This window comes from Coptis chinensis, chromosome 3 (genome assembly GCF_015680905.1).
Source record: "Coptis chinensis isolate HL-2020 chromosome 3, ASM1568090v1, whole genome shotgun sequence".
Taxonomy (NCBI): domain Eukaryota; kingdom Viridiplantae; phylum Streptophyta; class Magnoliopsida; order Ranunculales; family Ranunculaceae; genus Coptis; species Coptis chinensis.
The window spans coordinates 102,340,675-102,355,735 of NC_141458.1; the positions used below are offsets into that span (position 1 = coordinate 102,340,675).

At 36.7% G+C, this 15,061-nt stretch overlaps 2 long non-coding RNA genes across 2 annotated transcripts; one reads left to right on the forward strand and one right to left on the reverse strand.

The window, feature by feature from the left end:
- Positions 1 to 6,927: 6,927 nt before the first annotated feature.
- LOC147512288 (uncharacterized) lies at positions 6,928 to 9,731 on the reverse strand. Its single transcript, XR_015217169.1, has 2 exons — positions 8,644 to 9,731; positions 6,928 to 7,825 (listed from the first exon to the last, which is right to left on the reverse strand). It is a non-coding gene; the product is annotated as an uncharacterized LOC147512288 (long non-coding RNA).
- A 1,026-nt stretch (positions 9,732 to 10,757) lies between these two features.
- LOC147512289 (uncharacterized) lies at positions 10,758 to 11,907 on the forward strand. Its single transcript, XR_015217170.1, has 2 exons — positions 10,758 to 11,255; positions 11,358 to 11,907. It is a non-coding gene; the product is annotated as an uncharacterized LOC147512289 (long non-coding RNA).
- The last annotated feature ends 3,154 nt before the right edge of the window (positions 11,908 to 15,061 follow it).

The following is a 15,061-nucleotide window of genomic DNA, read 5'->3' on the forward strand; positions in this document are numbered from 1 at the left end:
TACACTATGGCCGTCCCATTTTAGCTTTTATTGACATTTCACAATCCAATTCAATTAATAAAATAGGTAACTGGCAACAAAACAAGAAACAACATCTGACTACACCAAAAGAAATGACCACAAATTCTGTATGCACGCGACAATCCGGCTTCATAGACTCAATAATTAACTTTCATCTGGTATGTGGTCTGGTTACGAAAAAATGGCCGATTACATACTTGTACTATATATTTTCACAATCAGTTCTTCGGAGATTAGTTTAAAAACTATGAATAGCATCTAAACATGCATCGTCATTGCCTTTTGTGTTTGAACCAATAATCCAAAAGTCAATAATCTAGGAGTTAATTAACACTTGCGCTCGCTGGACGTGCTTTGCTAAGGGAAATTGTCATTGCCCTTTTTGTTTGAACTAAAGCAAAGCAAGGAAGTGACCATCTTCAATGCTTCATGAAAGTTGATACAGGAAGAGCTTTAGAAAGGGATTAAGCTCCTAAAATAGGTTTTGCACCTGCAGCAATTGCCTAGGACTGATGTGTTGGGTATTAACCTCTTTTTATCTAAATTGTCGGCGTTCGGTATTTGTTTTTATAAATTGATTCAATGAACACAGAAGAGTGGAGAAGAAGAGGAATGGAGGGAGAGAAGGATGTTGGAGGGAAGTGGGGAGGAAATGGTTATTTCCTTACTAGTTTTTTGGATATATTTTTAGTTAGTCTCTCTAAAAAAAAAATGGGAGTTTTAGTAATACACGTGGGCTCCTACTAGCGCGCTGGTAGATTTCAAATTCAGACTCCTCGAAGTTGCACCCATTTGCGTGAGAAACGAGAATAAGGTTTTGGGGGAATTCTCGCAAAGTTAGTTGGATTATGCTCAAATCTATTTAACAACTCCACTCCAAGCTTTATCATCTACCTCAAACATATTCTCTTTTGCAACAAGTTCAACAAGGTACAGTAAAGTCTTCTTCTTGTAATTTTTTTTTCTCATTGTATGTCTTCTTCTTTATTTTTCAATGTTTTCTCTTGGTTGATACGCAAAGTCTTCGTCTTGAAAATGCTAGGTGCGCAAGTTCGAAAATCATTTTGTAGTAGCGGTGATACTCTCGCAGGTACTGCTACTTATCCTTTGGTATTTTATTTCCCTCTGTTTTCATGTTGGCGTGCTTAGAATAAGTGTGGTGCTGATTATAGTTGCAGTCATTATTAGAACAATCACTGTAATGGTAGTTTTCATATTTTGTTTGATTCATAATTGTTGTGATTTGGACTTGGTGGAAACTGTTCTTTTGTGTTTGTGCTGGTTGTCTGGAAGCCATTATGTGTTGTTTCTTGCATGTGGATTCTGAATTTGGGTTGGAAAATTCTATCACCCTTGTTATTGTTATGTGAATACTTACCTAAAATAGCACATTTTGTTCCACTTCATCAAAATCTTGTCTAGTAATCTTCTCGATGTTTCTTGCCAAAGCTTACAACTTGTGGTTGTGTAGTTCACTTGTTTAAAAGTGCTGGTTTCTTCTCTTTCATCTGTTAAAGAGTATGACTCTTGCTCTAGCCAAAAGAGAAGTCAATATATCAACTAAAGAAGAAACGGTCAGTTAACTTGCTGGTGAGGAAACACTTTCAAATGGCATTGGTCCAATTGGCTTATAGATGATTCCGCACTTAAGCAGTGAATTGAGCAAAAGAATGAAGCTTCAGACAAAGAGCCAGCTCATCAAAGATAGTTCTAGAACATTCTGTTGTAACTAACTAACTCACGTCATTCTGTTGTAACTAACTAATTCATGTCAACTATATAAAGGTGTAATCAAGATTGTTTTGAGTAATGAGAAAAATATATTCTAAGATGGTATCGGAGCCATTACGCCCAGTGCGATTTGATCCACCATTAAAGCTAATTTGAAGCTTTGTCTCAAATTGATTTCTTCAGTCAATTTGAAGTAATCATTCAATCATTCGTCTTCATTTAGATTCATCATCATCGAGATTCACCTCCTCTTATAGTTTCTGTGTTTCTGTGTATCAATATCAAGAAATCATCAAGAAAAATGGTTCGAACCAATCAAAATCAACAACCTTCTTCTTATACTGATGCGGTGCTTATTCAACAAACAATGGATCAAATAGCTCAACATGAACTTAATCGTCAATCAAATGATCAAAGTGATCCGATTCAAGATCAACAAATTCCAGATCAGAGAAATCAATTTCTATATCAAGATCGTAGTCATTCAACAATCAGTGATCAAGGTTTGAATTCAGTTAACTTCTCTATTCCAATGGCAGTTCCACCGTGTAATACATCATATTCTTTTCAGAACATTACAAATCTAGTCACTCTGAAGCTTAATAGGGAGAATTACTTACTATGGAAAACAGTTATCATGCCGCCATCGGGCCGATTTATTAGGACATATAGATGGTACAGATATTTGCCCTTCTCGTTTTATTATTGATGAATGTGGAAATCCCACAAACAAGATCAATCCTAATTTCACTACATGGCTCAAAAGAGATCAGATGTTAATGATCTGGATCAACGCTACTCTGTCAAATGAAATACTTCCTTATGTTGTTGGTGTCACTTCATCAAGGCAATTGTGGTTACAACTGGAAAAGAGGCTATCTACTCTTTCAAGGTCTCATATTAATCAACTCAAGGCACAACTTCAATCTTTAAAGAAAGGGAATCTTACTATGGCGCAATATCTTCAGAAGCTTAAATTTCTTGTGGCGATAGCCTTGTGCGCATCCGGTGAACAAGTTTCGATCTTTGATATGGTTTTTCATACACTGAGAGGTCTTCCAGAGGAGTATGCTGCTTTTGCTACTTCCATAAGGACTAGGTCGAACAATGATCCAGTACAAGTTGATGAATTGCATAGTCTTATTATCAGTGAGGAACTTTCAATACAAGATCTTAGAGGCAATATTCAAGCTGATCCAGTGCAAGCTTTTGCAGCTTTTAATCAAAATCAAAATCAATCAAATAGTTTTGGCAGAGGAAGATGGTTCGATAATTACAGCAGCAACAGAGGAACTGGTCGAGGTTTTTATAGAGGCAATGCCAGAGGAAACTATAGAGGCAGAGGAAATAATTTCACTAATAGTAACAACACTGGCAGAGGAAATGGATTTAGCTACAACAATGCCAGCACCTCTAATGGTTACAATAATGTCTCACAAGGTCGCCCTCAATGTCAGATCTGTACTAAATTTGGCCACTTGGCAATTGATTGTCACAATCGCATGAACCACTCCTATGTAGGACGAATTCCACCTACTAAACTAGCTATGCTTGCCAATATCAATGATGCTATACCTCAGCCTCATGGTTCTCAATATCATGGTTCTGGTTCACAGTACGATGGTTCTACTTCACAATATGCTGGCTCTCCTTCTTACTACAATGGATCTAACAATTATCCTGGTCCTAGTTCATCAAAGGAATCCTACTGGTATGCTGATACAGGAGCTTCAAATCATCTCACGAATTATCTTTCCAATCTCTCCATACACTCAGACTACAAAGGAGCTGACAAAGTCCTTGTAGGAAATGGCCAAGGTTTGTCCATTCTTCATACTGGCTCTGCGTCTGTTAAACCACATAATTCCTTGCATAACTTTCATATGAAAGACATTTTACATGTTCCCCAAATACAACACAATCTTCTTAGTGTCCATCGATTTGTCAATGATAATAACTGTGTACTCATATTTGCTCCAAATGCTTTCTATGTAAAGGACATTGCAACATGGAGGACTCTTTTCAAAGGTCCAACTGAGCATGGTCTGTATCCCATTCATCTCTCCATTTCGTCAAGTAAAGTCCTATTTCCTTCTGCTTTCATCACCAATAAAGCTCCTGTTGCAACTTGGCACAGAAGACTTGGGCATCCATCTGCTGCAGTTATTCACAAACTTCTTCAAACCAACAGTATTGATCTTCAAGGTTCAAAACAATTTAATTTGTGTGCTGATTGTGCCATGGGCAAAAGTACTAAACTTACTTTTGGTTCTTCATTTTGTAAAACTGTAAAACCTTTACAATTACTGCATATTGATCTTTGGGGTCCATCTCCCATTGTTTCAATTAATGGTTTTAGATATTATGCAAGTATTGTGGATGATCATTCTAGATATTGTTGGATATTTCCTCTTTGTAATAAATCTGATTTTTGCTCTGTGTTTCAATCTTTCAAGTCTCTAGTTGAGAATCTTTTGACTGGTAAAATACAATGTGTCAGAACTGACAATGGTGGTGAGTTCATCAGTACTCAATTTAAAAATTTTCTTATCTCCCATGGTATCAGTCATCAATTCACTTGCCCTCATACCTCTGAACAAAATGGTATTGTAGAGCGAAAGCACCGACATATATTAGATATGGCCAGAACCCTCATTTCTCAGTCTTGGATGCCACCTAAATATTGGTGTGACATTTTCTCTACCTCTGTTTATCTCATTAATCGACTTCCTTCAGTTTCACTTCACAATATTTCTCCTCTTGAAAAGTTGTTTCATGTCCAACCTAATTATTCCAATCTCAAAGCTTATGGATGCACATGTTTTCCTTGGTTAAGACCTTATACAACTAATAAGCTTGATTTAAGGTCTAAATCTTGCGTTTTTCTTGGTTATAGTTTAAATCACAAAGGTTACAAGTGCATGGATATACAAACTAGTCGTATCTACATATCTAGGCATGTTGTATTCAATGAGTCTGAATTTCCATTCAAAAACACAACTCTACATTCAAATTCAATGTCTCCTACAGAATTTCTTCTTTCATCCTTTTGCAATGATATCGTTTTCCTTTCTTCTCATACTTCTACTCCAACATCTTCTGATTCTACTGAAGTTATTACTTCTTTATCACCTACTGCACTACCTGTAGACACTTCTTTATTCTTCAACTCATTCTATGACCACAAGAGCCAAAAATGGCATTTTCAAACCAAAATATCTCCTCACCACTAAACATCCTATTCCTCATGCTCTTCAAACTACTCTTTCTTCTCTGCCTAGTACACCTACTTCTTTCACTCAAAGTGACAAAGATCCAAACCGGAGAGCAAAGAATGGTCGATGAATTTAATGCTCTAATAAAAAATGGTACTTGGATTCTTGTACCTTCTTCTCCTTCACAAAATCTTGTTGATAACAAGTGGGTTTTTCGACCGAAACGAAAAGCGATGGCTCCCTTGATAAGTATAAAGGTCGGGGCTAGCTAAAGGCTTTCATCAAAAACATGGTTTTGATTATGATGAAACCTTTAGCCCAAATTGCAAAACCTCCAACTATCGGACTTATTATATCTCTAGCAGTTTACTATAATTGGGATATCAAGCAATTAGATGTCTCAAATGCCTTTTTGCATGGTCATCTCAAGGAGGATGTGTTCATGACTCAGCCAAAAAGGTTTTGTTGATCCTACTAGACCTGCTCATGTTTGCAAATTGTTGAAATCTTTATATGGTTTAAAACAAGCCCCGGGGCTTGGTATGAAGAGTTATTTCAGCGCCAAGTATCTCTTGGATTCTCTACCTCACATGCTTGATCACTCCTTATTCATCAAGAAAGACTCGGCATCCATTACTTATATTCGGTATATGTTGATGACATTCTCGACATCGGGCAGGTTCTGCAAGTGTATATCAAAAGATTATTTCTTAGCTCGGCAATTGTTTTGCATTGAAAGATCTTGGCTCCCTTCATTATTTTTTGGGTCTAGAGGCTAAAAGAAACTCTACAGATTGTTTCTATCTCAAACAAAGTATACCTTTGATTTGTTGACAAAAGCAAAGATGTTAGATGCTAAGCCTATTGCTACTCCTCTTGCAACCAATTGCAAACTTGACAATCACACTGGAGAACTTCTACCCCATCCCATGGAATACGTGATCACTTGTAGGTGGTTTACAATATTTAACATGGTGTAGACGACATTTCATTTGCGTTAATATGGTTTGTCGGTTTATGCAAAGCCCAAGAGCTCCTCATTTATCGCCAGATAAAAGAATTCTCGTGTACTTAAAAGGGACTATACATCATGGCATATGGTTTACAAAGAGCAATCTCGAATACAAGCATATAGTGATGCAGATTAGGCAGGTTGTCCAATGGACGTAAGGTCAATTACTGTGGTTCTCAGTATTTACATTGGGCATAATCCTTTATCTTGGTCTCCGCTAAGAAACAAAAGATTGCTTGCTCGATCGTCCAACCTGAAGCGTAATATCGTGGCTCTCGCTCAAACCGGGTGAGATCTATTGGATATGTGTACTTCTAAAGGATCTCGTGATTTCTCTACCTTCACTCCATTGGTTCACCGTGATAACATTAGTGCAATTTCTTTAGCTCACAATCCTGTATTTCACGCGAGAACAAAACATGTGGAAATTGACTATCATTATGTCGAGAATTGGTCACTAGTAAACTTCTTGATGTTCAATATCTCAACACCAAGGATCGGATTGCCGATGTCCTTACTAAAGCTCTATCTTCTCAACGATTTCATTTTCTTACCAGCAAGCTTTCGGTGATTTCTAATCCCTTCACGAGGGAGGGAATTGAGCAAAAGAATGAAGCTTAATACAAAGAGCCACCATCAAAGATAGTTCTAGAACATTCTCACAGAACTAACTAACTCACGTCATTCTGTTGTAACTAACTAATTCATGTCAGCTATATAATGGTGTAATCAAGATTGTTTTGAGTAATGAGAAAAATATATTCTAAGACAGTGTGAATACTTGGTCTTACTCTCTTACCTTGTAGACTTGTAGTGATAATGCGTAGAAAATTAAGTTAATAAACAAGAGAAATTGACAACAACTCCCAGCTGGTGAAAGCAACCTGCGGATAATATATAAACTGCTGAAACAAATAAATAGTATTAGGAAGACCTTCCAAGTTCGAAACAGTAGAAGAGCCAGAGCTACAAAAATTCCAGTTGATCTAACTACTAATATGCCAAGTGTTGTAGACCAACTGTCTAAGCTCGATGGCATCGTCTTTATATTTTAGCTTATTGGTTTAATGACACCTTCAAAAATCTTGTTATAGTGCGGCTTTCTCCAATCTATTTTTAATTTTTTTTTTTTTTTTTCATTTCCCCTCTTTGTTCTTCACAAATCTTGTTATAGATGGCAGCAGAAATAGAACCTGTTTTCCCTCGATTTTGATGCCTATTCTGTCTCTACCTTCACTATCTGACAGGTGACCTATTTTATTGGGTTGGTGAACCCTAGATGTTAATCTATGAACTTCTATTGTCAGTCTTTTTTGCAAGACGAATAAGTTGTTCTGTGGAGACCTAAGCACGCCTCCTTTCAAGATTGTTTTTCGTAGAATTGGGTTTTAGTTTCATCTTGTCTTTTTGGGTTTTTAGGCAGGTGTTTCTCCCTACCCTAGGTCCCCTCCAGTTTTGGTTTTCCATAGTTGTCCTTCCCACCCCGTGTTGTAGACAGAGGATACTAGTCTATCTTCTTCTCTCAAAAGTGCTGAAGTAACTGCAAAGGGTGGTTTGGTGGGTGCTCTTGGGGAGTAAGAACAGAAAGCAAAGGAATATTATATGCTTTACTGAAGCCGGAAGCAGGCACTTTGTCGTCTTTAAGGGCTACTATTATACATATAATTCCAACCGGGTTTGTGGTTTTGATACTGGCAGCCTTACTTATAAGTCCATATACAACTCAAAAGCTTATTTCATCATTTGTTCTGATGGCAGACCATTTGAAACTTCGGTAGGTCGAGAGGGGGCTTGTGTCGGTTGAGTTGATGGCTAGACTGCTATTGATCTGGGGATTTTCAGTTCACTAAGGCTAACTCCAATGGTTTGGTGCACCAAAACACCAAACCACAATAGCACAGTAGATACAGTTAGTGGGATAGCGAAATCAAATCCAATGGTTTATTTTTCCAGCCGCCAGTGACAATGGCGTCCAACACAAAATATTAAATATCGGCTAATACACATGATTTATGTTAGTACACGTGTTATCAGGACAAACGTATTCATTCAATAATGTTAAATGTACACATTAGACACTAGAAGTGCGAGAAGTAGATCGTTTAACAAACCTATTTAATTTGCAATCATGCGCGAAGCTATAGAAAGTTAAGCTTTAACCAATCATCTATTTTTTTTCGTAACCAATCTAATAATATAAAGTTTGATGTCTCTGTCATTTAACAACAATGATATGAGACTTGATTGGATCAAGCTTTTCTATTTTTATCTACAAGTTGTACCTCAAGTTGTACACTTGTACGTGTGTGCATGATTGTTTATTGAGGTCATCGATCAAAATTAGCAATCAATAGAGCTATTAGTTTGGAAATGAGTTAGATTCTACATTGCTGTGAATTCTGTACGCCACTCACAGTGGCGTGTAAGTTATTATTTAAATTAAATTACATTCCTAACCGCCACTGGCTACGGCGTGTAGACTAATTTGGATTTTTTTGATTGCCCGCCATTGGCAATGGCGTACAGAGCATACGCTATAACGTTAAAATTGACTGCAAAAATAGAGAAATTTATAAAGATAGCGTTGGCGGTATAACGTTTTAACGTACCATTGGATCATATTTTACGTTAAATTTGGTGTTTTGCCGCACCATTGGAGTTAGCCTAACTCTTTAAGATAAGCATGTTGCTCATGGTATCTCTTAGGTCTTAATTGAACAATTTGAGCTACTGTGTGAAGTTGTGACCTATAATACATGTCTGCAATTACAACATTCCTAGTCTTACAGATATTTAACTATAACTTTATGATATGTGATTCGAAATGTCAGAGATATATACAGTATAGTCCCATGTCTGTACATAATAGTATATAAGTTCCTGGGGCGGCTCTGCTCACAGGGGTGGGCAATGGGCCGGGTCGGGCTAGCCTGGCCCTAAACATTTAAAGCCTTTCAAATATTAGGGCCGGGTCGGCCCGGCCCTAAAATCAGCATAGAGCCGGGTCGGGCCGGGTCACAAGTCTAAACCTCAAGCCCTTACCCTACCCTAAGCCCTCTTTAAAGGCTTTAGGGCCGGGCCTATATATATATATTTTTTTTTACTACATCAGTTTTAAAACTCATTTATATTACAAAAATGTACAATAATCTACAAACTCAAAGTCCAACCAATCTAGTAATAATCTTGTATAAGTCCAAAAATTTTAAATGCACATCCACAATCTAATGAACTGAAGTACATCGAGAGTTCGGAATTTGTTCTTCCTTGTACTCAAACCTCACTAAAATTACATTTTAAATTGAAATACATAGACAAATAATTATATTATCATTTTAAAGGAAGAAGTAATAGATATAAAGAAGAAACATAATAGTTTTGGTTAAGGGTCATGGAAGTTGTTAAACTATTTGTAATATCATAAATTATTTCTATAATAGATTCAAACAAATATAATATTACCTTTCTTCTAATTTAAAAGTGATTCAAGCTTTGTATATAGAAATGAAAATATTGGCTTTTGAACAAGTGATGGAGAAAGGTTTGAGATTACAAATGTCATTTTTCTGACAAATGTTGTTTTTTGGTTTCTATGTTACAAATGTCTGCTCTGTATTTTGCTTTAATGGTGTGGAAGGAAATCTTTAGTTTTAGACTTGGCTTGGATGTGAATAAAAATATAATTTATAAGAAATAAGTGAGAAAAGAAATTGAGAATAATAAGTTATGGACTTTGACTTGATGATCAAAGGAATAAAATCTTATTTTTTATTAGGCTAGTGTTCATTGTTCTTCATGGCTGTTAAGTTGACAAGTTTTTGTTATATAAGACAAGTTATTGGAAGTACCCTTGGGTGTAAGTGATAAATTACAAAAGACAATGTTATTTTAATTGAAAATATTTAACAAAGAGTTGAACAATTATGGTATGTGTATTTATAGTGAAAGTGTGAAACAGGGCCGGTTAGGGCTTGGTTAGGGTCGGGCTAATGAGGGCCGCATTAGGGTCGGGCCTATGTTTTAGAATCTTAGCCCTAGCCCTGCCCTAGAAGGCATTAGGGCCGGCCCGGCCTGGCCCTAAACTCTGTGAAGGCTTTAGTTGAGGGCTTTATAGGGCTTAGGGTCGGGTCGGTCAGGGCCGGGTTAGGGTCGTTAGGGCCAAATTCCCACCCCTATGACTGCTCATGACCAATTAGTTTTGAGTTGGATGCTCCAAAATTAGAATGAATAAATTAATTAGAAAAAAAGTAACGATTTTGATGGACATTTCTAGCATTCATTCAAGTATATACGGATTGAGATCGTAGAAACATGGGCATGTGACATAGCTATACCCAGTTCTGGACTGGCAAGGTAAGAAGTATAAATCTCTATATAAATATTATAGCTCTCCCCTCCTCAATTGAGAAAGCGTTACTAGAGTGTCCACGTGTCCATACTAATTACGATAAATCAGGAGAAAAAATCTGCGAAAACTAAAGAAGAGTCGCACATCGCACGAAATTAAAATGAAAACCCCAGACCCTCTTTCTTCTCCGTACGGGTTCGTAGGATGAATCTCGACATTCTCACTTTCTCTGAAATCACCGCCATCCTTTCTCTCATTGCTTCCTTCATCTATCTCCTCGGCTTCTTCGGCATCAATTTCGTCCAGTCCTTAATCTCTCTTCGCATATTCATCACCCGTCTTCGCCCATCGTTGATTCCTCCTCCAAAAACATTCACTCATTCATCCAAAGACGACGACGATGAGGGAATTATTGATTCAGTGGTTTCAGGCACTACCCCGTCTTACTCGCTTGAATCAAAGCTCAGGGACTGCAAGCGAGCGGCATCCATTTGCCAAGAAGCTTTGCAGAGAGTGACTGGGAAATCTCTTATTGGATTGCCATTAGATGGGTTCGATTACGAATTCATTTTGGGGCAGTGCTGTGAAATGCCTGTTGGTTATGTTCAAATTCCAGTAGGGATTGCTAAGCCTTTGTTGCTCGATGGAACAGAGTATTCTGTCCCAATGGCTACCACAGAAGGTTGTTTGGTGGCCAGCACTAACAGGGGTTGTAAAGCAATTCGTGTTGTTGAGAGATGCAATGACTAGAGCTCCAGTTGTTAGGTTTGGATCCGCAAAGAGAGCTGCTAACCTCAAATTGAAACCCCAGTTTGTCTGCCTACATATTCTACTTTGAAGCATCTCCACCTTCATATGCTTCCCATTGAAAACCAAGTTCAAGTTGTTATCATCTTATTAAAAAGAACTCCTAATCTGCAGACTCTTGGTATCTATGTCCTGGTAATACTAGAAATCTTATAAATTTTACATATACCATTATGAGAAGAATTGCGGTTTAGCTCATTTTATTTATTTTTTTCAACTGCAGATGTGACAGATGTGAGATACAATGCAAGATACACTCATGGAAAAGGAATATTGGCAACCACGGGAGTTATACTCTGTGCATCATTCGATCATCTTAAATTACTTAAAATCGAGTCATTTCAAGGAACAGAGAGTGAATTTAGACTTTTGAGGCATTTGTTTGAGAATGGTAACGCCATAGAGAGAATGAATATCTGTTATTTAAAAGAAATGACTGAAACCGGAAGAACTGGTTTTAGCGAGAAACTAATGAAACTAACAAGAGTTTCAACAGAAGTAGAGATATCAGCTGGTGACGACTTATATAAGCCCCATCCCCACATTTTCAAATGGCTCACATTTTAGCATGGATTGTAACCCAAAAAAATTACATTCATGTCTGTACCAAATAGTGTTATACTGCTGCAATTTATTTTTCCTTTTTCCTGGTAAACTGGTTCATCATCTGTTGCTCTAAGAACATGCAGTTTCGAGGATTGCTTACTTTTTTAGTTTGGCTAGGTATGTTTAACAATGATGCAACAACCAATAACATTTTGTCATTCGTTTCACCTCTATCCGAATTGCTTTTATAGGGTCAAATTGGTTATCTTCATACTAAAAAGTTATCTGTCATGGTTAATTAGTCCTTCACATATGTTGTTAGTACCTATGCCCTTCCATTAAGTTTTACATTCATCAGAGAAATATTACTGTGCAAAATATTTCTACATAAGCTACTATCTATATGTTGTAAAGCAAGTTGCTTGAAAAGTTTTCTTTGTTGACAGAAAACAGTTTATATGGGATTCTGGGGATGCAACTCAGGTTAGCTGGAAAAGTTAGGTGCTTTCTGAAGTTTCTTCTAACTTTCAGAGCTTTAACTTGGAGAATGGCAAGTTTTTTTTTTTTAGATGAGAATGGTAAGTTACACCTGGAATCAAATTCTTAAAGCCAATCCAGTTCATATTAGACAGTAGTGCAAATGTGCAATAAGCAATTCTTCTACGCATATGATCTGCTTCCAGCTAAAAAATGGACATTGAAGGTTGTGCAATTGTGCTTGGGTTTGCCTGTGCAAAATTCCCTATGTAAGCTTGATCTAAAATATACTAGCTTTGAATTAAAACTATGTCGTGCTCTTGGTAAAATAGGATATTTGGACGAATCAATTGAGCTTGAAGAGTTTTTGCATGGTTGTTTGTTAGTGGATCAGGGTTCCAAGTTAGTCCAGCATAAAAAGGCCCAACATGGCATAGTTGGCCCATGAAAGTTTGTGCGGGCAATACATTCAAGTCCTTGAGAGAATTCATTCATACCAGAAATTTCTGACGTTGGTTTTGGTGATTACGTCAAATATTGGTTACCTGATCAAAGTTACAAATCTAAATAGGCGTAAACCAATTACCAAGTTTCTAAAGTTTTGCTGCTACTGTGTATAGCTACTCCACACCTGTAGGCTATTCCTGCAAGGCTGTTCATCCTATTGCACTTGCAAAAGTGATGAACATTGCACAAATGATGAAATCTAAATTTGACGACAAGCATTATTATCTTTCTGGTATTGGTGGAGTGGAGTGGAGACTGGTAGCGACGTAGCTAAATTTATTCTTCTTGGAGCAAATACTGTTCAGGTTCATTGATATCTGTGATGCCTATTCTTTCTTAATCTTTGAATGTCTACGAAGAGTTTGGAATTGTGAAAGCTACGATTTAGCTCCGATAATTAGAGAATTTTATTTTAGATTGATAGGTGATGTCTTTAGTTCCATTTGTTATGTTTTCTTAATTGGTAATGTGTGCCTTATTTATGGTCATTACTTATTGTGTGTATGTCGTTGCTAACTTAAAGATTAAGTAATGGTTTGGGGGACATGGTTTATTATTCTTTTTCTAAATGGTGCTATGTTTGCAATATTATGAATTATTTACATGTGCCTGAATCAATTACTGTGTTTGTATCAGTAAGTGGAGGTTGTATTAGTTAGACTACCGTCTTATTGTGTACTGTCTTAACTATGTATGGGGGTTGTAACAGAATGGGACAAGTGCATAGAGCATATTTGCACACATAAAGTGCAAATTGTATGTAACGCAAAGTGAGGGTTCATACAGTTTAGGGCTTAAACTTGATGAGTTCTTCCTTGCTTTTTCAATATTTTTTTTTCTTTGCTCATTAGTTTTGGGATCTCTGTTCTCAGCAGATAACGTGGTGGATATTTCAAAGCTAACACCAACATATATACGGATTCCTTATTGTAAGTTCTTGCATCCTCTTACAAACTTGATGAGTTCTTCCTTGCTTTTACAATTTTTTTTTTCTTTGCTCATTAGTATAAATAATTCCGGTTTATCCCATCCAGTGGATGGTTGATTTCTATAATTAGTGGATACGGTTAGATGATGGTTAAGAATTATGATGATGGCAATTAGGTTACATTATGTTCAACAAGATTATTGAATAACAACATGTTAGCAAGCTGTTACAATGTCCGATTTTATTTTTTCCCAAACTCATTAAGTTATTTTCTGCTCATTCAATTACAGTAAATTGGTTGAGTAGTTCATATTTGTTTTTATTAATTAGAGAATTCTCAACACATTACCAGGCGTGTTCTTTGTGCAGACTATTCCACATGCATGTTATTACCGTCTCAATTGGGGATGGCACCCAAGTACAATACTAAAGTATACTATAGACAGACATGGTCTCCTCAACATGACAACGTTTGTTCCCAATCCTGATTATTACAGGCAAGAAAATTTTCATTGAGATTGAAACAACATTTATACTTGAGTGAGACTCTAATTCTAATGTCCTTCTTCTGTTGATGGATTTATTATGTTCAGTGCACTGATGTGGCATCGGCTTATGGGCAAAGGAGTCCTTGCTGCTGATAGCAATTCATCGCCATTTTTACGCATTTATGCCCATTGTTCCAAAGGAAGAGTGAGTTCCATATTATTATTTTAAATTGCCCCAAAAAAGGACTGCATAATCATAAAACTATTGGCTCACAAATGAACTTCAAACACCACATAGGTGTGGTGTGAATGCATGGACGAGCTGATTTTGTAAAAGTATTAGAATATCCAGGGTTTAGTGAATTTTTCTTTGTTTTGGTAGACAGCGTTGTTACACCCTAAATTTATCGTAAAACCCACAACCCATCTCACCAAAACACACATCTTACTTATTAAATCTCAACTTGAAAGAGGAGAGAAAAACTGCGATACATGTCTTCAACATAGACTGGAAAGCCCTAAACCTGCACAAAACCCACGACCCATTCACCAAAACACACACACACACACACACACACACACACACACACACACACACACACACACACACACACACAACGACTAAAATTAAAAACAACCCTAGAGATTCTCTCGCTTTAATTTCTTTTTCATATCATTTCCATACTGTTATCATTGTCTTTATTTTTTTAGTTAATTTTTTGTTGTAATAGTACTTCTTATTCCCAAAGTTTAATTTTCCAAAACCCTCGAATTCATATTTTAATTGTTAGTTGTAAGAGATGAATTTCCCAAAACCAATTAATTGTTGATCGAGAAATCAAAGTAAAGAAGACTTGATACTCAAACCATTATAAAGTTAGTAGAATTGATAAGCATATAAATTAAGTCTTCCCAATACTCAACCTATAGACATGCCCCTTAGGCTTTACATATGCTTTGTCTTTCACATCTGTTTTGGAT